The 24,526-nt window shown below is 45.0% G+C and overlaps 1 protein-coding gene across 7 annotated transcripts in view; it reads left to right on the top strand.

The window, feature by feature from the left end:
* The first annotated feature begins 480 nt into the window (after positions 1-480).
* Positions 481-24,526, top strand: part of FAT3 (FAT atypical cadherin 3) — a 427,681-nt gene continuing 403,635 nt past the window's right edge. For all 7 annotated transcript variants that reach the window (XM_069808410.1, XM_069808407.1, XM_069808409.1 and 4 more), the window contains exon 1: positions 481-533. The gene's annotated coding sequence lies outside the window, so the exon portion shown is untranslated. The remainder of the gene's footprint in view (positions 534-24,526) is intronic.

The following is a 24,526-nucleotide window of genomic DNA, read 5'->3' as shown; positions in this document are numbered from 1 at the left end:
GGCTCCGGGAAAGCCGCTCAGAGCCGGGCAAGGCTGGCGGTGAGCACAGAACCGGCATGCCCGCCCGGCCAGCGCCTTCCTCCGGCGACGGCAGGAGAGGAGCGGTGACCCCCGAGGGGAGCGGGGGGGGGGCGGACGGACGGACACACAGCGGGACACCCGGCGCCTTCCCGGCAGCGGGTGACCTTGGGCGAGGGGCGAGTCCCCCGGGGAGGGGGGACAGGCTGAGACTTGCCGGGAGCGGCTCGGCGGCTGCCCCGGGGCCGGGGCGGTGGGAGCCCCGCGGCGGGCGGAGCCGGGGCCGGGGCGGGCGGCGGCGGCGGGTCCCTCCCCGCGGGCCGGGAGGCGGGCGCGGGCCGCGCTCCCGACAGGCTGCGCTGTGCTCGGCGCGGCGGCCGGGCGGGGATCGCCCCCTCTTCCCCCTCCCCTTCTCCCCTTCTTCCCTCCCGCCGGAGCCCCCCAGCGGCGCCCGGGGAGGCAATGGAGACCCGGCGCGGGAGGCCGCGGGGCAGCCCCCGGAGCTGAGCCGGCCGGTGCGTAAAACCCACCTGGGGCTGGGGAGAGGGGGCTCGGAGGGGGGCGGCGGAGAAACTTTCCGCCGGGTAAACTCGGCGGGGAGCGGCGGCGGGGGCGGGGGGGGGCTGCTGCGGCCGCCACTCGGGGAAAGTTCCGCCGTGGGGGCTCCGCCGGGGGAGCGGGGCCGGGCGCGGTCCCCGTGTCCCACGGTCACCCCCCGCTCCCCTGCCCTTTTCCCTTTTTTTTTCCCCCTTCCTTCCCTTCCCTGCCGGCGGCGGGTCTGCTCTCCCACTTTGCCCCAGCAAGGTGCAGCGGCGGGCGGCTGCCCCTGGGCTCGCTCCCCGCTTCGCACCGGGTTTTAGCTGGCACGCAGGCAAGAACTGTGTTTTCAGTTTTTAATTTTTTTTTTTCCTCGCTGCTTTTTAAATGTTTTTCTTCTTTTCTTTTTTCCTTTTTTTTTTTTTTTTTTTTTTTGTCGCAGGGATCGGGCGAGGGAAAGAGGGGGTGTGCGTGGCTGTCGCTGCTCTTCAGCTGCAGTTGCTCTTGGCTGAGCCCGGGGACTGGCTGCAGCTGCTTGGGCTGGGGAGAGAGGGATGTTACCGGAGGACCTGCCTGTTCGTATTTTGATCTCTCTCTGTATTTCCCCCCCCCCCCCCCCAGATGTTTTCAGAACGGAGGGCTCGCCTCGCCCTCCCCATTTGCAGGCACCGACGCTGGTCGGAGGTTGGGGGGGGGTGGGGAAGCGCCCAGCCCCGGGGCGGGGGCGCTGGGGGCAGCGGGGGGGACCAGCCGTGTCCCCCCACCCGGCTCCTGCCGGGCTCTGCCGGGGCTGGTGGCTCCGGGCTCCGCGGGGCAGAGGCAGGAGGGTCCCCAGCCCCTCCGTGATGCCCTGGGACCGCCCGCAGCGTCCCCGGGACGCCCGAAACTCGGACCGTGTGTGAGTGTCTGCCGGCGTGTGTCCGTGTAAGTGTGTGTTTGTGTGTGTGTGTGTGTGTGTGTGCAAGGGCTGGGGCATGCGTGGGGAGGCGCTTGGAGGGAACCTGCTCCGGCTGGGGAGGGGTTAAACGTGGCTCTCCCAGCTCTAACTTCTGCTATTAAAGGAAATAATCCAGCCTCTTCTTGCCCACTTTTGGAACCCCGCTGGATTATTTGCAGGAGGAAAAGAGAGCCGCGCTGCCCCCAGAAACGCATCAGTGGGTGTCTTTTTCCTCTTTTTTTGGGGTATTGTTCGTGGTGGCTTCGTGCCCTTGCTTTGTTGTTGGGAGGATTAAGGGTTGCCTAGTGTCCTTAGTCCCAGATCCAATTAAAATAAATGCAAGTAAATGGGACATAAAGGGAAGTCAGGGCTGGCATCCCGGCAGAGGCACTAAAGCATCAAGGTTGGTTAAAACGAAGAGACTCGAGGAAATGCATGCTTTCCTTCTTACTCATTTGCTTTCCCTTTGCAGCACTGTCAGACAGGCTTAGTGAGGTGCATCGTTTGATCAGGCTTTCGCGGATCCTTAACCAATCTCTGTCCAGCAGAAAGAAAGGGAAAAAAAAAAAGTCTTCTCCACGGGCACAGGCATTTTAACTTATCTCTCATTTACCAAATGCTTTGCTTTATGAAATCTGGTTTGAGTTCTCAGCAAAGGAATTAAAAATCAGGAGAGGGTGAGCTATGAGAAATGCCGAGCAGAAGTGCTGCACCATTTCCTAGTCGCTGCCCGGACTGGGCTTTCGCTGAGGGCTTATCCCTAGTCCGGAGCAGTTGCGGGGAGGGTATAAGTATTAGCTGGGAAAGCAGAACAAGGCAAAATAGCCTGGCTAGTTCTTGGCTGCCTTTTTTTTCTTCCTGCTGACATACAGAGGGCTTATCCTTCAGTGAACAAAAAGTTACTTTTGTTGCTTGGGGGGGACTTGGTGGTGGATGCGAGGAGAGAAGGAATGATCCCTCCAGAGCCAGCTTGCCTTTGGAGAGTGCTGCTGAGAAAGAACTTACAGGCGTAATCTTTGTGTTCAAGAAACACTGGAGTCTTGTTGAGAGAGCCAGGTAGGAGCCAATGTACTGCAGGGCTGGAAACTATGGATATCCCTCTGCCTGATCCTTTGGTGGTGCTAGTGTTGTAGAAAATCAGCAGGTTGGCTGTACTTGCCTTGATGCAGCAAATCGTACTGTCTTTTTCTTTAGTTTTGCTCCTTTTTTTTTTTTTCTAAGTTTGATTCTTAACATAGCATCTGTTGGCATCTTCACGAGTGCGCTCTGTAGCTGTGTGCCAGTGGTGCGCAGGATGCTTCCTAAACCGTGTGTTATGTTACGGTGTTGTTACCCTGTGTGCGCAGGGCAACGATGGGCTATAACCCCTCCAGTTTCCCTAACTGCCAGCTTGCTCTGTTTCTGACACGAGGGCCTTCTATTCCACCAGGTTATGTTGTCACGGTTCCTGCTGTCAAGTTGTGCTGTTGTGACATGATGTGCTCTGGTTGATGGATTCTGTCAAATACAATGAAGTGAGCAATTAGGAGGGAGTTAGGGTGTTTAGCCGTTGCTTGTTAGGAGCAGTTTGTAGCTGCTGTTCCACTACAGATGTATTTCTGTGCTGAGTTCTCAAATGTCTTCTGACACATGCCAACTGCACTCATACCACTTGTATTTACAGTCAGGTTTTTCTGAAGGACAGAATGTTGGTTAGGATAAGGTTTGTTTTAGCATGGTGTGCCAATGCAAAACATCGTAGTTCTGGATGCAGGTTTGAATCCCTTACAGTTCGGCTCTGTCTTAAATTTCTGAACTGTCTGATGAGTATTTGGTTGCTTATGTGAAAGGTTTCACGACTTCTGCCTGCAGTTCATAAAACAAAAGCTGCTGGCACTGTTAAGACCCTTATTATGCTGGCTGGAAGTCCCAAGGCAGAATGGGCAGGGGGTCAAAATCAGTACAACAGAGGTGGAATCCTGGCTGTGCTAACTTCAGTGGGAGTTTTGCCATGGGTGACAACGGGCCAACGCTTCAATCCAGAAGTAGTTGTCCCTTCTTGTTGGGAATCCTGGTGTATGCTCTAGGGAAGCTTTTGCTTTTCTGCTGCCACTCAGACTGACTGTTAGTGCAGAGAAGATGTTAAGTCTCTTAGGGTGTCACTCTGTGCCTTTCACAAGCACAGCATTCCTGGGAAGGAAATCAGGGTAGATACGAATGGAAATAAAATCCCGACTGTGGAGACATGCTGACTGTCTCGTTGCTCATGCCCTCGGTCACTCCCAGGAGCACGGATCAAGCACTCTGAACTGAGCAAGATTAGCTTCTTGAGACTGCAGTGGAGGGAGTTGGCAGTGGCTGCAGCCAGTGCATCCCCCAGTCCCTGCTTCTGCATTTGCAAATTATCGCTTCAGTGACAGACGTTCAATATGAGAAGCAACAGTCCATTCATTAATTCAACCCTACTTAGCCCGTACACACTGAGTTTTCTATGCATATGTGATCTAGTGAGCTGTTCTCAGAGACACTTCATATATCCAGCATCCATATAATTTTTTTATGTTAAATGACAGCAACAAATGGGAAGTGTTTAATATTTCTTTTTTTTACCATGTGGAAGGTGTGTGGTGCAGAATATCAGAATTTGCATTTAATCAGTGCTGGCTGAAAGCTGGTCCAGGTCATGGCCATGTAATAAAACTGGTCTTTTCAACAGGAATGCGTTGCTTCAGTTTATTATATTCAACAGCATAGAAGAAGATTTGTTAATATATGACAAAAATGTTGACTGGGATTGAGGTATTTGGATCTGTCTGATATTTTTTAATTTTTTTTTTTTACAGTGGAAACACATTGGTGTCTGTAATTCCAGTGCAGACAGTTTTCTTTTACAGAACATTCTTTTACCTTGCATTCACCCCAGACTTTTAGCTATTTTGCTCATGTATGACGATGAAAGGGATGAAAATATAAACTACTGTGGAACTGAGTAGCCTGTCTTCAGTGTGCATCCTTATGTCCTTAAATAAGACTTAAATAAGGAGAATATCTTAAACAGTTATAAATTATACCTTGTTAGTGTCTCTTAGTTTGTTTGCTATGAGAATTTACGTATCTAAACCAAAACAGTCCTAATTCTCACGTCATTTAGGCAAGTGCATAGGCCTCATTTTGTCCCAGTAGAAAAAAATAATAGATATCGTAACAGGCATTGAGTCAAACCCTGAAGTCGTACTAGTGATGTTAAAATCTCGATGAGTGTATCAATGGCAAGTAGGTTTTGGGCACTGTTAGTACTGTCAGGATGCAAAAGATGGCAGTGCTGTGAAGAGGGATCCGAGCAAACCCTGCTGGACTGCCGTTCAGACCTCTGCTCTGGGATCTGCAGGGACTTCCAGCTTCTGGGTTTGTTGGTGGTTTTTTATAAGTGCAATTGAAAGAGTTGATGATAACCATTAATGTATCCTTTGCTCTGTGAGTTGTCTAGAGCTTAAGTACCAGATTCTCTTTAATGCTTGGACTTGTGGGCTGAGCAGGGAGCTGGAGGCAGGACTTGCTGGGTCCTGGACTAGAATATGCATCATGTGGTGGTTTGAGAGACACACTGTTCTTAGCTTGTTTTTTGCTTAGCTTCGTATGAAAACTGCAAAATACAAAGTAATTTTGGGTGAAATTGGTGTTCTATGGGATTAGTAGCAAGGCTACCCCTGATCTCAAAACCTCCTGATTTCACTCTTTTTTTTTTTTTTTTTTTTGAAAGAATCAAGAGCAGACCTTGATGTGAGGGATGTAGGGTTTTGTGTTGGAAAATTCTCCATTATCTTATTGAGCTGTTGTTGATTTTGCTGCTGTTCTTGGTGCAAAAGCCCGGCTAGTAAAATAATTATACCTAAACGTGTCTGTGCCTGTACTGCCCGTCATCCACAGTAAATCAAAGCATGGACCCTGCAGGCACTTACAGCAAGCTAACACAAACGAAAAACACCAGTGGCTTTGCCTGGGAGGAAACAATATTTTATTTCTTTCTCCTGGATGATGACACTGCTAATTGTACGGCTTTCAGTGCGTGAGCGTAACTTCCTTTGACATCAGCGAGCGTTGCCTTGATCACGACACGCGTGCCAACGCGGCGCAGCCTCTGCCGCAGGGGTTCGGTGGTGCTGCCTCTCCGCTCCCGCAGAGTCCACGGCTCCATCCCTCCGCTGCAGAGCTGGTCGGAGAGATGCGGCAACACCTGGGGTGGCTCCTCTGGCCTGAAATCCTCCTTCCTTCCCTACTGTCTGGGTGGATTTCACTCCGCTTTAAAAGGCGTCTGTGATTTTTAAAATGATTTTTTATTTTTAAATGGGTTTAGCATCCCATCCTGAGATGCGTTGGGCTTTCCAGGCAGGTGGCCGTCAACAGGCTGAGTTAGGCCACTTCTGTTTTCAGTGGAGGTGGTGGTGAGGTTTAATGCTGACTGTAACGAGAGTTGGTTTGGGGCCATTCAGGGCACTTAAAATCCTGCCCTGCAGCATTTCCAGCTTCTTAGCTTGGTCCTGTAGAGGGCCTGGGGAGGGGAAAATAGTTTCGATGACTTCCTGTAGTGCTGGTGAGAAATGGTCTGTCACCAGCCCTGGAAATGCACAACACAACTTGTCTCTGCTTGCACTGTGCAAACTGGCTGTAAATAACATTTCTTCTGTGTCTTTGCAGACTTCAAAGATTATTCCAGCTGTTGGAGGAAGCCTAGTGAGAGGAGGTAGCTGTAAGTTTAATTGTAGCTTCAGGACTTGAGCTAAATCAGAATCCAAACAATCCGATAAAAATTACAGCCACTTGAATATTGTTAAAGGTTAAAAGTGAGCCCTCTTCAGAACAACTATTAATGTTTTACATCTTAAAATAAAGGAGCTTATTAATATTCCTAAATAACATTGAACATACATTATATTTTTGCCTTTGAACCATCTGAGCACTTCTTGTGATAATGCAGATTAAATTTAGTGACAACTGCATATAATGACAGTATAAATGTCAGTTTTGCTATCAGATGTGTTGCACTGGTATCTTTTTAATATTAAACATGATTATGTCCCATATTGCTTAAACAAAACACGGCACCCAGAGTCTTAAGAGGATGTCTCTGTGTTCTGCCACAGGGTGAAATAATTTGTTGACTTTATATTTAAATAATTAGTTAATAATTTTGACATTTACATGTTTGGGGTAGGTTTGCTTTGGGTTTGGGTTGTTTGGGTTTTTTTTTTGAAAGCTGGTGTTTGAAATTCTTTCATTCGTATCCTTTAAGTGGCAATTAAGTAACGGCAGCTCATGCTGTGGTCAGGTGAGTTAAGTCCTTGCTTGCATGGCTGCATCTTTGTGGTGTAATTGCATGCGAGGTGGAGTTGCCAGCTTGTGTTGGGATGACCTAGCTTTATGGTTTTTCACTGCAGTGCAGTGTATATATGATGGTTATGCTGGCAGTTGGTAAACCCAGAGCTGAGGTTTTACATGGGCATTTTTTCCAGAGGCTTGCTGTGATTTTTTTTTAGTCAAAATTCAGATAACCACTATTTGCTGTTAGGATCTTCAAGGAAGCCTGATTGCTGTTTTCCTTTGGAAAAGACCGTCCTTTTTCTTTGTTCCTGCACTTTGGGAAAAAAGTAATTCTCTGTTCCTGCTTTGCCCTTGATAGTGCTTGTTCATATTATTGTAGTGGTCCGGACCTAGAAAAAACCTGTGCTACCCAAAAGGAAATGTTCCTCTGGCAAAGAAGCTAGAGGATTAAGTGGAACAACAGTAATAATAATTATTACTATTGTTACTTTTAAGCTGGAGGTTTTCATTCCGGGCCAGGATGCAGAGTGAAAAGGCAGCTGCTACTTTCCAGGGGCCAAAAGACTTCAATGTTATCAGATACGGAATAGCCGGAGGGTGGCACGAGGGGTGGCACGGAGACGAGGGGCTGCGTGCTGGTAAAGCATCCTAGCACCTCTGCCGCTTGCCCAGAGCCCGGAGGTTGGATAATGCTGGAGTTCTTGTGCGTTTTTATGGAGCAGGCTGGTTTTAAAGTCTTGCTGTTGACCTTCCACGTGTGGACACAGCTCTCTTCAAATGACGTGTGAGCTTTGGATCACCTCTGATGCGTTGGATGGGGCTTCGCCGGTCTGCCGTGCTGCCCTGCAGCAGGCTGCTGGCCCGCTTCCCTCCGCTTCACACGGCAGCATCTGCTTGGGAGGTTCTTTACCCAGCGTGGTTTGTGCAGGGAATAGTTAAAGATGCCCACAAGGCTCCTTTGGTGTGGTTTATTGCATTAGGAAAAAGCATTGTGATACAGATCATTAGGACTATAACCAAATATTCTGTGTGCTTTTGCAGCCATATCGTGAGGTCAGGAATGAATGGCGAGGCGTGTACGCTGCTGATGGGGCTTTGAGAATTGAATCTCACCAATACGTGATGTCTCTGTTTGGCATTGGTTTGTCTTCGGGCAAATTTACGTGGTGAGGTTTAGCTGGATTCACGCGGGGGTCCTCGTCCTCTGAGCTTGCACGGTGCATGCTTGGGCTCTGCTTTGGAGCAAACCAGCAGATAACGTAGACAGAGAGAGCTTGAAGGTCCCTGCTGGAAATGAAGCCTGCAGTTATTCCCTATGGATTAGTAGGGTATAGGGGAAAAGACCTGCATACTATGTTAAAGCAGCAGGATGAGGAGGAGTTTTATTTTCTCTCTGCTTCCTCAGCTGTTTCCAGAAGCTGCATCCTGGAACAGCCTTCCCAGAGCTGTTTCCCTCTGTTTGGAGTTTTTTAGTGACAGCTAAAATTTTCAGATGTAGGGTCTGAGTGTGGGAAGACTAAGAAGAAAGCGGAAGGGAGGAGAGAGAGGATTTCAAGATGGGTAAGGAGTGGCTTCCATGTCTGGGTGTGGGTTAACAAACACTGAGGAGCAAAGGATGGGAAAAGAAACAGTGGGAGGGTGCAGGTTTCTGATGATGGTGACTCAGTGAAGGAACATAGAAGTTTTGGGGTCTTGGACTATGCTAGGTACCTGGCTGGGGAATTGGGAGAGGGAGAAAGATGGATAGGGAATTTTAGCTATATTAGCCTTTACCTTAACTGGATTGTTGGGGGGGTTTTTTTGTTTGGTTGTTTTTTTTTTTTTTTTTTGAAGCTGTCTTAAATACGTGAGATTTTCAGCGTGGTTAAAACAACATAGTTAATGTCTTTGTTTGGTGTTCTTAGATTGACAAGCCTAAAATGTACTTTCAGACTTAGTTTTTCATTAGCTAACTGTACGTGCAAGCAGAAAGTGTGTCTGCACATAGATTCTGGGAGACAATGATGTACAAAGGATCTGGCTGAGACCAAACCAGATTCTGCTCTTTTCAAAGTGTTGGTAGCTTTGGGCATGTTTCATCCCTTATGTTATTGGTTTGTTGTTTTATCTGTAAAAATTAAGATGATTATAATAATAATAAAAGGAATTTTACTACCTGTTCCCAGAAGCTTTGAATAAGTCATTGTTGTGATAGGCAGACAAAAGCTAAAGGAGCGTGTTTATTGCAGAAATTCACATCACTTCTCTCACTGACTCTTCTGAGACATTTTCTTTTGGCTTCATAATTTCTCTGCTGTGCAAGTACTTCTTAGCCCAAGCATTTACAAAATGAATTTAGCATTCCATCACTCCTGCAGATGTAACAGAGCTATCGCAGTCTGCTTGCAGTGTATGCCCTGCAAGGAGCTAGTCTGCCCAGCGTACCAGCCTGGCACACATCTGGATCAAGAGGATCATTGGCAAGAGTACCGGCCCGGCACACATCTGGATCAAGAGGGTCATTGGCAAGAGGGGGGAATCTGAAGCATCCTGTAACGATCTCTTGTGCATATAGTTTACCTTTTTCACTTTTGTCATTTTTCATGCACTGTGTGCTCTTCCCCCAGTGCTCAGCCGCAGTGAGACATCCCCAGTCCATGTGCCAGCATGACTTTTACATCAAAAGTAATTTGTCTCCCAATTGATGCATTGCTGGTGTCTTAGGAGCATCATCACTCGTTTGGGTAGTCCTGCTGGGTGTATCAACCCTGCATCTTGAGGGTTGTTCAGATATCGCCATCAGGACCAAAATTGCTCTCTAGCAGCCAGAGGTCAGCCGTCCGCTGAGGCAGGAGCTTGTGAGCCCAAGTACACGTGGTGGTGGTCCCAGGCGGCCGGGGGCTTGCACAGCAGCAGTGTGCAGAAGGCAGGCTGGGCGAGGAGCTTGTCACGGCCACGGAGCGTTGCTGTGCTCATGGCCGTTCTTGCAGATGCCCTTCAGGGGTTACATGGAGATACGCACCGGCTCTAATAGGAATCATTAAGCAGAAATTATGTAGGTCGTTATCCTGTGTGGAGTGGGAGTTCTTGTGCAGTGCGTGTGTACACTGAGGATTGTGGCTGTTATTGTGGTACATCCTTACAGCGTTTAAATAATGTTGCTCTTACGTGTTTTAAAGTTATTCATAATAGGACTGGCCACCTTCAGGGTGCGCTTTATGCGTGGGCTATCTTTATTGTACTGACAGCATAACTATATTTGTTGCTGAAGGTTAGCAGAAGTCCTAGTTTGTATTGTCCTCTTGGTTAAGTAGTTCTTGGCATTCGTAGAGTCTTTTTCAATCCACCACAGTGAAGCTGAGATTAGAATCGGATTCTTTGGGTTTCAGACAAAAAGAAAAGTGACTTCTCGTGAGTGTTCATTTCCCTGCCAGTAGAGGCTGGATGACTTAATCTCTGCATATATCAACACATTGATCAAGTTTCACAGCAAAGTATCCAGGGGTAACTATAACAAATATTTAAAAATGTAAGCCTGGGTTGTAATTTAAGGCTTCGCTTGGTTATACAGTTCTGAGTGTAATGGGAGTGACAGCTCAGGGCTGGATTTTAGGGTAGCTTTATCTGCAGTAATATTCAGCTGTAGGTCTATCAAAACAGCCTTCTAAAGCCAGAGCTGCCTGTGGCATGGCATTTGATCAAATATGCCATAATAAAATCAGCGCGAGGTTCCACATCCAAAGGAAAAATGAAGTCTTTGAGAGTATCTCCCTTTCATATACCTGTTAGGAAGTCATAGGATTGAGATCCTGTGAAAATCACAAAGTTGGATTAATTCTGGACATGTTTCCTGAGGGAGATGGGGCTGGTTGGTTGCCTCTTTCCTTCCTTCTCTCTGGGTGATGCAATGACGGAAGGCTGAAGCTCATCTCCTGGGTGGAGATGGGAGCAGAGCCCTTTGCAAAGTGGTTGCTGAGCAGCTGCTATGTACAGAGCAGGATTTTAAAACCAACCATCATGCAGAGTTGCATGCCATGCCTTGAAAATGGTGGTATTTGACCTGCTGGAATAAGCAGTTGAACCCCAGGTGCAGCTGAGAGGAGTCGGGAGGTTGTTGAGATCTAGATGCAGAAACGCCATGGACTGTGCTCATCTCTTCCTTCCCATTGCCAGTCAGAGCCTTTCATTTGAAGTAATGTTATCTTATCATGAGCCAAACAAACCCACAGAATTAAGCTAAAAACACACCAGACTGTGGGTTTTAAAACTATCAGTCAATCTGTTAATTTTAAAGAAAAACCTTTTTCTAGCTTGCTTTCCTGTACTGATTCTTTTTTAGCTCTTAGCATCTCTTTCATGGCCATTCATGAGCTGACTTTGACACTGGGTCACTGGGACAACAACAGGAATGAGAAGTGTGGGTTTTGCCACCGTTTCCAAAACCAATAACTCTTTCTTCCCTAAGAGTTTGGACGTTGAGTGGAGCAGACTTCATCGCTGGCTGTGTTGTGAACATACAAAGGTTTGGCATCTTCTGTAATATCCAGACTTTCAAATCCAGCCAGAGATATTCACTTAGTAGTTATGGAATGAAGAAATAAGTCTGCAGACCAACAGTTCCCCAAGGAAACCATTTTACCATCCTTGTCTATGTGCCAGGGTTCTTCCCACTGAAACAAGAAACAGAGGAAAAGTGGAAATCCTGAGACTCTAACAAGTTTGGGAGTATTTCCCAAATTCATTTGGAGAGGGATGTGACTGCCCATCACCTTCAGGTCTTGGATTGTACAACTCGGCAAAGTCTCTGGGGGTCAAGTTTTCAATGCAGGTGTTGGCCTGCTGGGCTTGTCTCACCCTCATCAGTAAGTCCCAAAGCTGTATCTCCTAGGGAGAGATTAGCAACAAGCTCTCGCACCTCATTTATTTAAATGGTCAGACTTGTGCAGAGACAAGGGATTCTGATTTGTTCTAGGATGGCTTTCTCTAATGAGTTCCCAGAAAGCATTTAGGGTATCTTGTTGTTCAGTGTGGGGGTGTTTCACAAGACAAACGTTTAAAAGGAGGCAGCTTATGGAGCAGTCTGAAAGGAATGACTGGTAATGAGTCAAAATGCTGCTAAACGGCCCTGAACTGCTACGATCTCTGTGGTCTCCCTGGTCTTCACAGCCAGCCCCTTCTGGAGGCTTGGTTGCACTTACGTACTGGTGACACAGTTTCAGCCCACAAACATGTTTGTTTTACTGATAAATATCAAAAGGCTTCATGAGGAAGGACAGGATCCTTACTCCTGTTTTAGAAATGAAGGCATCAAGGCAGAGGCAGATGAATTGACTTGCTCCATGGCCACACAAGGGTTAGTGGTTGAGTGAGATACAGGACCCAGCTGTCCTCAGATTTTTGATGAGCAGCAGACCACACTCAGCAGTTCAGCCCAAGAAGAAGAGGACACTACACAGTAGTTGCATGGTTTCCTTTGGGTGGGAGCTTTTAACTTAATATACGGACCTGGTGGATCCAGGAGGACACCAGTCCTGAGATGAGTTTGGTGGTACTGCAGGCCCCTACCCCCTTTTGTGTTGGGTATAACCCTCTTCTCCCTTTTGCCGTAGACTGGCTGATAGACGACTTCCTTCCATCTAAACCAATATCTAATGTGCTCACCGGTTTTGTCGAGGATCAGAAGAACACATAGATGGGTGTAAGATAATTTGGAATCGCATTCTTCTGCTGCCACCATTTTTTTCTGTTAATCCAGCTCAGCTGGAAGCAAGAATCACCTGCATTTTCTCTGAAAACCAAAGCTTTGTGGTTTCAGCCTTTGGGGCTCTCTTTCCTCTTGTCACTTGATTTAATTTGCGCTGTCTTGGACTGTCCTTGTGCAGAGTGTGTATTTATGTGTATAGCAGGGAGTACATAAGGAAAGAGAGCAAAGAAGAAATCCCAGTTTGTTGCCTTGCTGCTCCTGAGTCCCTCCAGCAGTGCAAGCCCTGGCTATGTCCTTAACTGTGCGTTGTGCAAGCTTGGCCCTGCTCTGCAGTGGGAGTGAAGTAAGTCATGTTGGTTAGGGTGCTGTGCATGTTGATTTAACTCAAGATTTCCCTCCTACTCTTCCCTTTCCTTTAAGAGACACTTAATAGCAGCATAAAAGTAATTAAGTGGCATTTCTCCGGAGAAAAGAGATCCTGATTTTAAGGTAGTCAGAAGTCACCCATGAGCCTTCATAGAGGTGCAGTTTATCCGAGTCCAGGCTCTGAGCTGGCACCCCCTCTGTGAAGAAGACAATTCTCCTGGGCTCCTTATCATCGGCAGAGCTAGAGATAGAGGAATTCCTCGTTCAAAGGGTCACCCCAGCCTAGTAGCAGAGGTTCCCTCTATGGTTAATGATAAGCACTTCCAGGTGGGATTCCTTCCTTCCTTCCTTCCCAGGTATCTGGCAAGGCACTTGGGATGGGCGATTCATGCCACTCTTACTGATTACAGTGGCAGTGGAGTTGACTAACTTAGATTAGGTACAAAACTTCTAGCTGGCTGAAATCAGATGAGAAAAATTCCCCACTTATCATCTTGGGTGGGCTTAGCGACCTCCAGTAATGCCACCACACTAGTGTCTGTTAGAAGAGGATATTGGTGCATGAAAAGAGTAAAAAAAGGTCTTTACAGGTAAAAAAAAAAAAAGGAGACACAGCATCACTACTAGGTTCCTTTTAATTTGGAGACCCAGAATGGTTAGCAGTTGCTAATGTGCTTTGCTGGAGATGTCTGCTGTTGAGAGCATGTGGGTGTTGTGTTTTGTGAAAGTAGTTTTTAGATGAAAGTTCTTGACAAAGGTAAGCACACTTAACTTGCAGGGACTCCGTAGTTGGAAAGCAGCAATTAGAAAGGAAAAAAAATAGCAGAAATTAAAAGAGAAAGAAAATTCTATTAATGCCTGTCTTTGTGGTGGTAAGTAGGTCAGTGAGCTGAGAAAGACCCTAGACAGACTTATAGTTCTCACACAGCAAGGCTGGAAGAAAGATGCTGAAGCAGAGGTGGTGATTTAATCAGGGGTTGGTGGTGTAAAGCAAAGAGTACTGGATGTGTAGTCAAAATTGCAGAAAATGTCTTACATCCTGATTTTGGAAATAAAGATAAAGCTGGTGTCAGCCTTGCATTCCCAGGCAGAAATAGGCAAACCCGTTGTCTTTGGGTTTTATGGATGGAGGGGCTAAAGCAGATTAAATGAGGCTGTGCAAGATTATTCTATTGCACATGTGATTGGTGACCTTGGTGCGAGGCACCGTCTCTGTGTGTGTTCTGTGCAAGGCAAACGGTGCTGCTGCGTGGGTGGTGGAGGGACCGCGGGACCCCCCTGCGCAGGGCTGTGGTCCTGGGGTGTGCGCAGGAATCGAGGTGCCCTGATTTGGGACCCGCAGAAAGGCATTTGCATGATGAGCAAGTGATGACACCAATTCCCTCTCCCCGATGAACACAAGGGTAAGAGTCCAATTATTTTGCACATAATGAGGAGGTCACTGAAAGAGGGACTGGAGTTTGGCAGGGCAAAATGGGAGAGTTCTTGTGCTTCCATTTTGCACTGGGAAACCTCATTATTTAGTTATGTGGTTATGAATGAAGTTCTGGCTCTTGGGATTTTGAGTGCTTGAAAGGAGTCAGCGGTCATCATGGTGTATCTGGGGATCACATAAGGTAGTATAGGAAAGGGCTTGCTGGGAAGGGTGTGACCATATAGCTTAGCTTTTTAGGAAACATCGTAGGGCTAATGGAAGAGGAGAATAATTAATGGGTCAGAATATGGACATGTCAATATAAAAAAGAATCAAATTATTAGCAGTAACCATCCTTTTTTTTTGTTGTTTTTTAGGAAGAAAAATTTCAAACCTATCTTTGTGCAGACTAGTGCTTATTAAATGAGGGATTAAAATAGTGATATTTCAATCTAGGAAACTTGAAATAACTGGAAGAACTGAACTGTTATTGCACAGGAATGGGATGCTGGTGAAATGACAGCATTGGGTGGGATATGCATTGGTACTGGTCAGCCAGGAGCGCTCTGGGGCTGACTGGTGGTTACAAAGCTGCAGGAGGAGACTTGTGAGCACGCTGGGGAGCTCAGTCTGCTGTTTCAGTGGAAGATATGAGAAATCCCAAGTGAAAATGCTTTGGAACCTCTAAATTTTTACTTATTTTTCTTTGGTTGCTTTGATTTTGACAGAAAAGGATTTTCACCCAAATGGAATTGTTTAGGAACATTTTAAAACTTAAGAGTGTACTTCTCCCATTTTCCAACTGTTCCAATATTTTTTTCCATTCTTTAGGTGAAAAGAAATAAGAGATGATTGTTGCAGATGAAGACCTGTAGGTATTCTCCAAACAGTTTAAAAAAGTTCCATAAACTTGAATGGGAGACTTTAAGAAAAAATAAGTGTGTGCGTGCACAGAATTAACAAGCATCCTCACCTAATTTTTCTCTTTTTATATCTGTATAAATTTACTTAACACGTAGAGAGACAGAGAGCTGTGTAACTGTTTAGTTTTCACATTAATGAAGCTCAAGGTTGAAAGAAGATGAAGTTATAAAAATGAAGTGCTTCATGGCATTGATTTCTCTAGACGCTAACAAGGCAGAATTTGAGTGGAGATGACAACGAAGTAATGTCTCCGTGGGCTCAAATGCCAAATTACACAAAATGTAAATAAATAAACTGAGTCATCCTGTTACTTTGCAGGCTAAGGAAGTTACACAAACAATTTCTAGAGTCTTCTTGAGGTATATAAAACTAGTGATGCAGTACTAAAGGGATATGACATATTAAAATAATTTCTTGGTGTGTTACAGGATTGTGTTTTGGAGTGGGTAGTTTTGGAGAAGAAATCATTCTTCATTTAATACACAGTTGTATGGCGGAATCAGTTGCAGGAGCGATGAAAGTCGACTTGCCAAATGACTGGGACTAAAAGCCAAGTCCAGTCGTCTTCAAGTTATGGAATGAATCCATAGAAGTGTTGGGATAAATTAATCCAAGTCATAAATTGAAGAAACTATTAGAGGCATGGATGAGGGGTGTGGCAGTCTGTCTCTGCCCCAGGATCTCATTCCTGCAGCCTGTCCTGCGGGGGATTTTAGAACTACCTACAGCTGTCTGTCAAAATAAACTTGATTTTTTGGAGTGTCATATTTTTGTGTCTTTGTGGCTTTGTTAGTTGTTGCAATGAATTTGCAATAAAAAGGACATGCCTTTTCCTTTTTCTTTTTTCTGCCTCTTCATCAATGCTTTGTGTTCAACCTGTGGTTGTAGCATCCAGCTGGAAACATCCCTCATCTCGCATGGCATTAGCTTCTTTAGGCTAGGTACTCCTGCATCAGATTGGTTTCTTTTTCCTGTTGTAAGCATGGAAGTATGTTTGTGCAAAAACATTGGCTTTCGGTGGTACTGTGCAAATACAAGTGAAAAACTGGCCTAATAAAATCTCTAGTATGAGATGAAGCTGTCTGAGAGAAATTTTAGCTTTACTGTAAAATCTCAGCCGAAAATTGAAAGGGGAAAATACTTGTCGTGTTCATGAAAATGAAGCAAGCAAAACTGGAGTCTGTGATATCATTAGTTTTATAGCAGAGCTCCAGAAGAGTATTTCACTTCAGGAGGAGTCATTATCAGCTCAATGGATAAAGAATAATTATATTGCATGCTTTGGTGTGGATCGTACTTTGGTGTGGTACGGGTATTTCTAATGGAAGTGCAGGTCGCAGTTATGTTGAAGGCTTCCTTCCTTTCTGTGATTGTTGCCTGGTTTTGCCTTTCATAGCCTTAGCAAGTCAGTGGTTGAGAACAACTCCAAAATATATTTTGGTTGTTTTTCCTGTCTTGCTTTTTGTACAGTAAAGGTATAACCCGTAAGTTGTGATCTTATTCAGTCATCTTTGGAATTAATTTTTCAAGACTTTTTTTTCTTTAAAGAGATTGAAAGTTTTTCTCTTTGCTTTCCCTATGCTACAAAAGTAGTGAAAAACCATCACGTCACATGTGCCTTTTAAAATTTTGGATTTTCTAATTTAGCATATTCATTCTGATATATCTGGTCTAAGTTTGGAGGAGGTGGGGAGGTGACTTTTGGGACTCTTTTCTCCCTGTTTCTGAGCTGGCCTCAGATTAATACGATTTTTTTTATTACTTTCTGGAAATAGAAATACAGAGATATAACACACCTATGCAGAAGTAATATCCATCTGTAAGAAGGTGAGTAGAAGAAATATGTATCCTGCAGAAATAGAATATATATTAGTTTACATTTCTTTCTGTATTTTGAGCTTTAAGAAATGATAGGGTGAGCTGTTGTTGCAAGCTTCTAGTTAATCTGATGTTTTTAAGGCCTCTTTTCCATTACAGTCAGGCAGACTTGCTCCACATTCAAGTTGCTAATTCTTGACACACAGGATATTTTCCTTCTCATTAAAATGTATTTATTTATTTTGCAGTGAGAATAGCTTGCTTAAGATGCTTCTTTTGATCTTTGGTAATGTCACAGACTCAATAAGACTGCTAGCATAAAGTGGTGTTTATCTCATTTCGGTTTTACATCCACTGTTAATTGGACCTGAATAATATAACTCCATTGCAAAAACTGTTTTAGTTTGCTAGGTCTCAATATGATGTCCAATAAGATGCAGGTAATATTAGTGCTTGGAAATTGCTCCCTGTCTGTAATTGGAAGGCTTCTTCATGTTGTTTCTGTGATTTTATTTGCATTTATTGGGTTTTAGGCCTTTTAAGATGTAGGGGGGGAGGGGGAAGGTATAGCGAGAAGTGCAAAGTTTTTGTGAAATATAATTATTTTTTCTGAAGCCTGAATTTGTAATATCACTTATGTTTCTAGGGCAACAACTTAATGTAATGCAGATCAGCAGCTGAAATACTTTTCCTAGCAGCTGCAGAGTGAAGTTAGCAGGACCCACGGTCTGTTCTGCAGCTGATACTGGGAGCTTTGTGGCTGGTGGGGCTGGTGGTTGTCCCCCCCGCTCCCCTTCGTGGCTGGTGTCCTTTTGGGGAACAGCAAGCAGCTCCGAGTGATGCCAGAATTATCCTCGAGAGAGGTTGTAATACAGGATGCTGCAAGTTCAGGGGAGCGAACAAAACCAGATTTCCTATAGCTCTGTCTCAGGAAAAGCTCTGAAAGGAGGGAGGAGGTGACAACGTGAGCTTTCTCCAGCAACTTGGATTGTAGAGGAATGTGAAACTTCACAGTTTTCTCCCATCTCGCTCTTGAACGTTAACACAAGAAATAGATAGGACTGGGAGACAGTTTTCTGACAGAAATCCCAGAACCTTCATTCCCAGAAACCGAGATGGTGACAAGAAGCTGGGTACTCCACAGGGACTTACCCAAGAATTTTGTTGACTGAGTTAAATCCTCCAGCAAGCAGGTGTTGGGTAAATGTTTTGATTCTTTGCAGTGTATATTTGCATATTTGAAGCTTTCTGGTACTTACGAATCATTTTAACTTGCCCAAGTCTTAAAACGAGCAAACTAGCAAGGCCCTTGATCTTGATGGGATCGCTGTGTAGTGGTTTCAAGACCTGAGCTGGGCTCCTCAGTGCGAAGGTCCCACTTGTCCTACCCACACCTCGGGAGGTGATGTACCTGCGGGTCCTGACCGTTGGCATCTTATGGATAGCTATAGGTATGTCACACCTCAGACAACGTGAAAGGACTTTAACCGCCGCTGTCTCATCGTCTCCAGCCCTGAATCCCTTTTGTACCAACACCTCTGATGGGTCCCTCTTGCCCTCCCCAGCACGGCCTCCGTCCTGTTTCTTGGCCAGGGTGAGTAGCTGTGGGGCTAAGAGGTCAGGCTGGAGCAGCAAGCAGCTGCGATGAAGTGCTTTAAAGGTTTGATGTAAAGCGAGTCTTTATCTCTACTGATGTTTTGTTTGTAAAGGTTATTTTTTTTCTTCATGCAAATATGCTGGGGGGGGTGTTGGAGGAGGAGAAAACATGCTGAGAGAGTAACACTTGGATGTTTTGAAGCGTTTTTATTTTCTTGGTTTAAAAAAGCTTTTTCTGCAAATTTTTTTCAGTTTTGTCATTTCTCATTTGCTGGGATCATGAAGGATGATAATATGCTTTCTGTAACCTTCTTTGGCATATTTTTGTCTGGTACATTAATAGATGCCTTAGTTCTTGAGGAGAAGCAAGTCTCAACTTACTAGTTGCTAATCAGAACGTGGAAGTGGTATGTTTTTTTCTAAAAACTGTAATTCAAGGTTATGCATGTGCAAAAATAGCTTTAGGCTACAACAAATATTTTCTTCAGCAGGTCTAGCTCATTTTATTGACATATTGTTTTGTAAACTGCGGGTGACTTGCATTGTTCTCAACCAAAATAACTTGCATCAATCAACTTAAGAGGGTAATTAATTTACATATTTTCATTGTGGAAATGTTCCAGACTTTTTGTTACTGTACAGTGCTAGACTTGAGAGAGGAAAAGTGCAATAACATTTTGGGTTTGTAGTTTGTTTTTAAGTTATTCTTCACTTCTGTTTGTGCTGGAGAAGGTGTTGTGACCTCCTTAAATTTGAGCTTGGCATAGCGTTGAATGAAAATAAAGCAAGACTTAAGAGTGAAATTGTATTTTGTGACTGTGTCGCACATCAGTACAGCCTTAATGAGATGAGGAGAGGTCGGCTATTGCGTGCCATAGCAAAATGTAGTCCAAAACGCTCGTCAAGAACAAATGCAAGAGAGTTAACTCTTTCCTTTCTGTATGAGAATCTGAGGCCAGCCGAGTCTGATGAATTTTGTCAGGGGTGTGCCTGGCACCTCTCTGCTTGCCAGAGACCAGTGAATACATGTGCAGCATGTTGTCTTTGAATAGGGAAGTGCTGGCTCCTGTTTGCATGAGGCACCAAAAGGTCTGAGAACCACCTGAACTTCGCTAGTCCGTTGCTGAAGTGTAGTTAAAATGCAAGTTTCTGATCTGATGAAATGTAAAGAGCAGTGTGGTTATCGCTGTGGATAGATTGATGGGAGGCGGATTTTGAGGGAGTGTGAACTTGTGTCTCTGAAGGTGTAGTGTGATGCCTCTTCCTCTCCTCCTCTGCACCCTGAATATACTGTGTGTATGACTTATTAATAGCTGCTTTTTTTTCTTTTTACTTCCATAAGGTAATGGAGCAGTGAGGCAGGATGCTCAAAGCCTTCATCTAAGGGTGTGCCATGCACAGGCTATTCAGGCAAATCACTTTACCCATACCATCATTAAGAATTAAACCTCATATTTTTCAACCTGAGACAATGTAATACAAAAAAAGTCTTTCTTCATTTTACATTATGCATTCTCTGTTACAGTGCTTGGTCTGTTGCCAACATATTATACATTGGCACTGTGACCTTAATTCCTCACTTTTAAGCGCCACCTGAGGGGATATGACTGGAGGTGAGAAAGCTGCTCCGGGAGGCAGGGCATCGGGTAAGATTTGCCTGACATCAGCTAAGGATATCTTTTGGGAAAAAAACAACCAACCAACCAAATCACTTTTGTTTCTTGCTGTTTTCATTCTTTAAACAAGATTCCTGATATTTTACTTGAGGAGCTGCCCCTGAACAGATAGTATTCAGGCTGATGGCGTTGGCCTCTCTCGCTAGTGGCTTTCTGATGGTGAATGTTGCATCACCTGTGCTGATTTATTATTCTCTTGCAAGTGAGACAGCTGCTGTGATTAAGCTATTGCTGCTGTAGAGGCAAGGGCTGGAATAGGATTTTCTGGCGTCGAGGTCTAGTCCTGAGATGCGAGGTCAGGATGTAACTCAGCTGCCCAGTGGTCCTGCTTGTGCTGACCAAACCTAAGCAGCTTCTCCATGACCAGTGCTGAGAAGCAGCAGGGTTGGCCCAGCTCACTGGTAACATGCCTAAATTGCAGAGTATGTGTTGCCTCCTGCTTGCTCATAATCCTGGGTCTCACTCCTCCTGTGCCCACGCAGAAAACCCCTGCTTGTGTGCAGTGATGTTTCCAAGCTGGCTGTGCTGGTGATGGCTCGGAGCCCATATTCTGCTTTCACTCAAGCTGGTAACCCTCCCACTTCCCAGTGAGGACTCAGACAAAATCCAGCTGAGTACCAGTAAGCTCTCCAGAGCTTTTCTGCATTTTTCCCTGGATACCTGAAAGAGTGGATGAATTTCCTGATTTGCTGGCAAAGAATCAGACAAGTGCTTGACCCAGCAATGAAAAAGTCCTTGTGATTATTCACTCAGGGACATTAAAGGCAAACGAAGCCAAAGAAGGTTATATAGACATATGGGCAATGTGACTGTTGGCAACTTGGCAAGACTGAGTTAGTCCCAGGTGCTCTTATCTGTGCTAACTCTGCTGGGAAGTGTCGAGCTGACTGGAGAAATGCAGTTGTGCTCACAGTAACTTGCAGAGATTGAAATCTGACTTTACTCTGTACCAGTCTGAATGCACTCTGCTTTCCTTCCTTTCCATGAAATCAGAAGTGTCAGGGTACTGCAATTAAGATGCCTTTTTTGACTCAAGCACATTTTCTCATTCCAGTTACTTTGCATCAAGTGATGCAGGGGCTTGAACTTGGGCTGTCCGCATCCCAAGTCAGTGCATTTCTCTTTGCTCTGTGCTTAATTGATGTGATCGGCAAGCAAAAGAGAATTTGTGAGCTAATCTAGTGAAAGCCTGTCCTCAGATCTTCAGTTTTTAATCTCTTCTTAGAAGACAAGTGATGGGTGCAGTAGATGGTGCCAAGTACAGGGACCCAAACAGTACACCCACGCTGGCAGAGACCACGTACTCCCAACCTTGCTCTTTGTAATGACTTTATGCAGTATGAAAATTCATGAGTATTTTATTTTCCTTTGGGTTAAGGAATTATCTGATCAGCTGTCTGTCATTCTGAGAGTGCCTGGATGCAGTCTGTATTCCTCTTCCATCTCGACTCCTTTTAAAAGCTTCTGACTAGTATCCGTTGTCCTGGCGGCGTCCATGGGCTTTTTTTGGAGTGCGCGCAAATGACTGAGGCCCAAAGCCAACTGGTGCAATGCTCACTGAGCGTTGCGGTGCTTGAATAGACATGAAGGCTGGATGGAGTTGGGTTGCCTAAACAGACATATATCTACTGCCACGTTAGGAGCTTCAGGGTAGTACATCACTGTTCGTACAGAAGGGCATAGATCTCCCTTAGCTTCCAAGATGCATCTAAGATACCACCATGCCCCAGTACTTGGGCAGCTGAAACTTTTGTATGCTTCTGTTAATTAGGTGATAGCTTGCTGTGCAAGGAGGAAAAGCAGTCTGTGTTTTAATGCAGTGTGGTGCTTCACAATTTTTTATTCTTTCCTGGCAAAACAGAAATTTAATTGATACTGATCCATTTTGCTAGTTCAATATATCCATTGCTAAGGAAGGTGGAATTTTTTTTTTTGTGAGAAAGTGCAATAAAGATGAGTTGAAAGGTAACAATGTATTAAAACAAATTCACTGTGATAAATCCCATTGGGATGTGCTTGTAGCTAATTCTTCAGTAGTATACCATTGCAGCAGGACAGGAGTTTGGCATTAGACAGGAGTTTGGCATTAGACAGGAGTTTGGCATTAGACAGGAGTTTGGCGTGCATTGACAACTTCCACTATTTTAATTTGCTTTGCTATCATGTCTTGCAAACTTATCTCTAGTCTCATGCTATATGGTGCATTTAGTAACTGGTTATTGTTAAAATAAATCTTAGCAAAGAGAAACTGGAAAAATAAATGAAAGGAGCTCAAACACTAAACGAGAGAAGAATCCAAGTTTCCTTGGGTGTTTTTGTTTGTTTTTTTTCCCTTTTAAAAAAATGTAAAAAAAAAATAAAAAATATCTCTGCCTTAATCTGGCAGTGGGGTGGGCAGTTTGCATCTGGCCCTATGAGAACACATCTCTCTGAACAGATAGAATAGGCAGGTAAGTACAAATAGTGACTTGGATTCTCTAGTCATCTTGGATACCCAACTTGAGAGAAGCTAAGCCTAACTTTTTTTTTTTCTTTTTTTTCCTGAGCTGCACCAAACTCCCGCAGCCCACAGAATCTAGCTGTTTTCACCGTTCTTGAATGGGAATGTGTGTTCTTCCAAATGGCATTTTAAAAAAGTTTCCAAGGAAGATTATGGTTCTTTCCTGCGATCTAGCCTTTTCTTTTTTCCACATTTGGTAAGTCTTTACAGACAAAAGATACTGTAGCATTTTAAACCAGTTTTATTGGACAACTCTCGTGCATATCTGAATCCTGACATAACACAGGCATGCCTTCAGAAACGGCTGCATTTGTAATGCGCTTTGGTGTGTGAGCAATGGGCTGCACGTTTCCATTCAAACCAAGGTGAGCAGCGTCCCCTGCGCTGCATCCCTCCTCACCACAACTCCGAGATGTGTTCGGAGGAGAGAGATGGGCACGCTGCCCCATGCCACGTCGCCATCCGGGGATCTGTTCAGGGTTGGTTCCCTCTGCGGTGCAGACGTGCTTTTAGGGTCTGAAATCCTGAATTATAAGCTCTCAGAGTCTAGTTCAAGTCTGGTTCTTAAGTATCTCTGAAATTTGTTGTCTTATCACCTCTGTTTTTATTCTGACGGGGGATTCAGTTATTGATGGGGATTCGGCGTGCTGTGTAGGGCTTTGGAGGAGGAAAGCAGTGACTGTCGCTGCCATGGAGAAGGGGGAGAAGCAAGAGCACCTCATATGGTACCTCCTGGGTGCAGCATGGACCACATTCCTGACCACATCTGGTTGCTAGAACAGTTTTCCTGTGGTGCCTTATACAAGAGGGGAGGGTATTACCATTGCCAGTCCCCAGCAAGGAATCACACTGCCTCCCTTGAATTCTCCTTGGCTCCAGTTGTTCATCTGACCTGAAAAGGCTGTTGTGACAAGTTCCTTCATGTGCAAGGGCAACGTGAAGCTGGCTGGATTTCAGCAAACACTGGTGCCGAGTGGTTCTTGTGTTGTGTATATACAGTTGCAGAACGCTTTCAGAATTAATAGTCCACGGCAAAGCTGTTTTAATGAGCTGGAATGCTGATTGTAGAATATCCTACCCAATCTCGCAGTGTTCCACTGAGCTGAAATACCTTCTTTGTTCTTAAAATAGCCCCCACTGATTCAGATTTTAATTGCAGATATTACAGCTGTCAAAGAAAAGGAGAGATGACCGGATGATTGTGTTGATAGTATAAATGGAAGCTGGGGATATGTCGAGTTCCAGCCTTTAGATCTTCCTTCATTCAAGCGCTATCACAGATACGCCTGTGTGCTGCAGTGATTACGTGGAGCAGAGGCTCTCTCTAATGTTAAGATGACCCTGAAGTGCATTGTGCCTCATTATATCCACCATGTTGACTAAACTAATCTGACAATAAGCATGTAGGGCTATAAGGATTTTGGTGCTAGTAAAGGTAACAAATAGGGATAGATATTAAGTATGCTGGTTGAAGCCTGAATCTTGATAAATCAAGGTGGAATTTACTAATGCACAGAGAGGTCGTGATTCGGGAATTCAATTAAAACAAAAAAATAACCAAGAAGGTGATTAAAATAAAGAGTTTAAAGCTTGGGCACCAGACTGCGTGTTTGCATTGCACATCAGTCAACATTGGTCAGAGGCTGAGAGCTCTTCTGAGTAAGTGAACTGTATCTTTTCAGTACAGACGTGTCAGGAGTGGCCATCAGCTGAGCGACCTGCCATCGTTGCGCTTTTACTTCATTACCTATTGATTGAG

Source organism: Haliaeetus albicilla, chromosome 20 (genome assembly GCF_947461875.1).
Source record: "Haliaeetus albicilla chromosome 20, bHalAlb1.1, whole genome shotgun sequence".
NCBI lineage: Eukaryota > Metazoa > Chordata > Aves > Accipitriformes > Accipitridae > Haliaeetus > Haliaeetus albicilla.
Note: the sequence above shows the minus strand (reverse complement) of the source record. Positions and strands in the feature narration are given on the sequence as shown.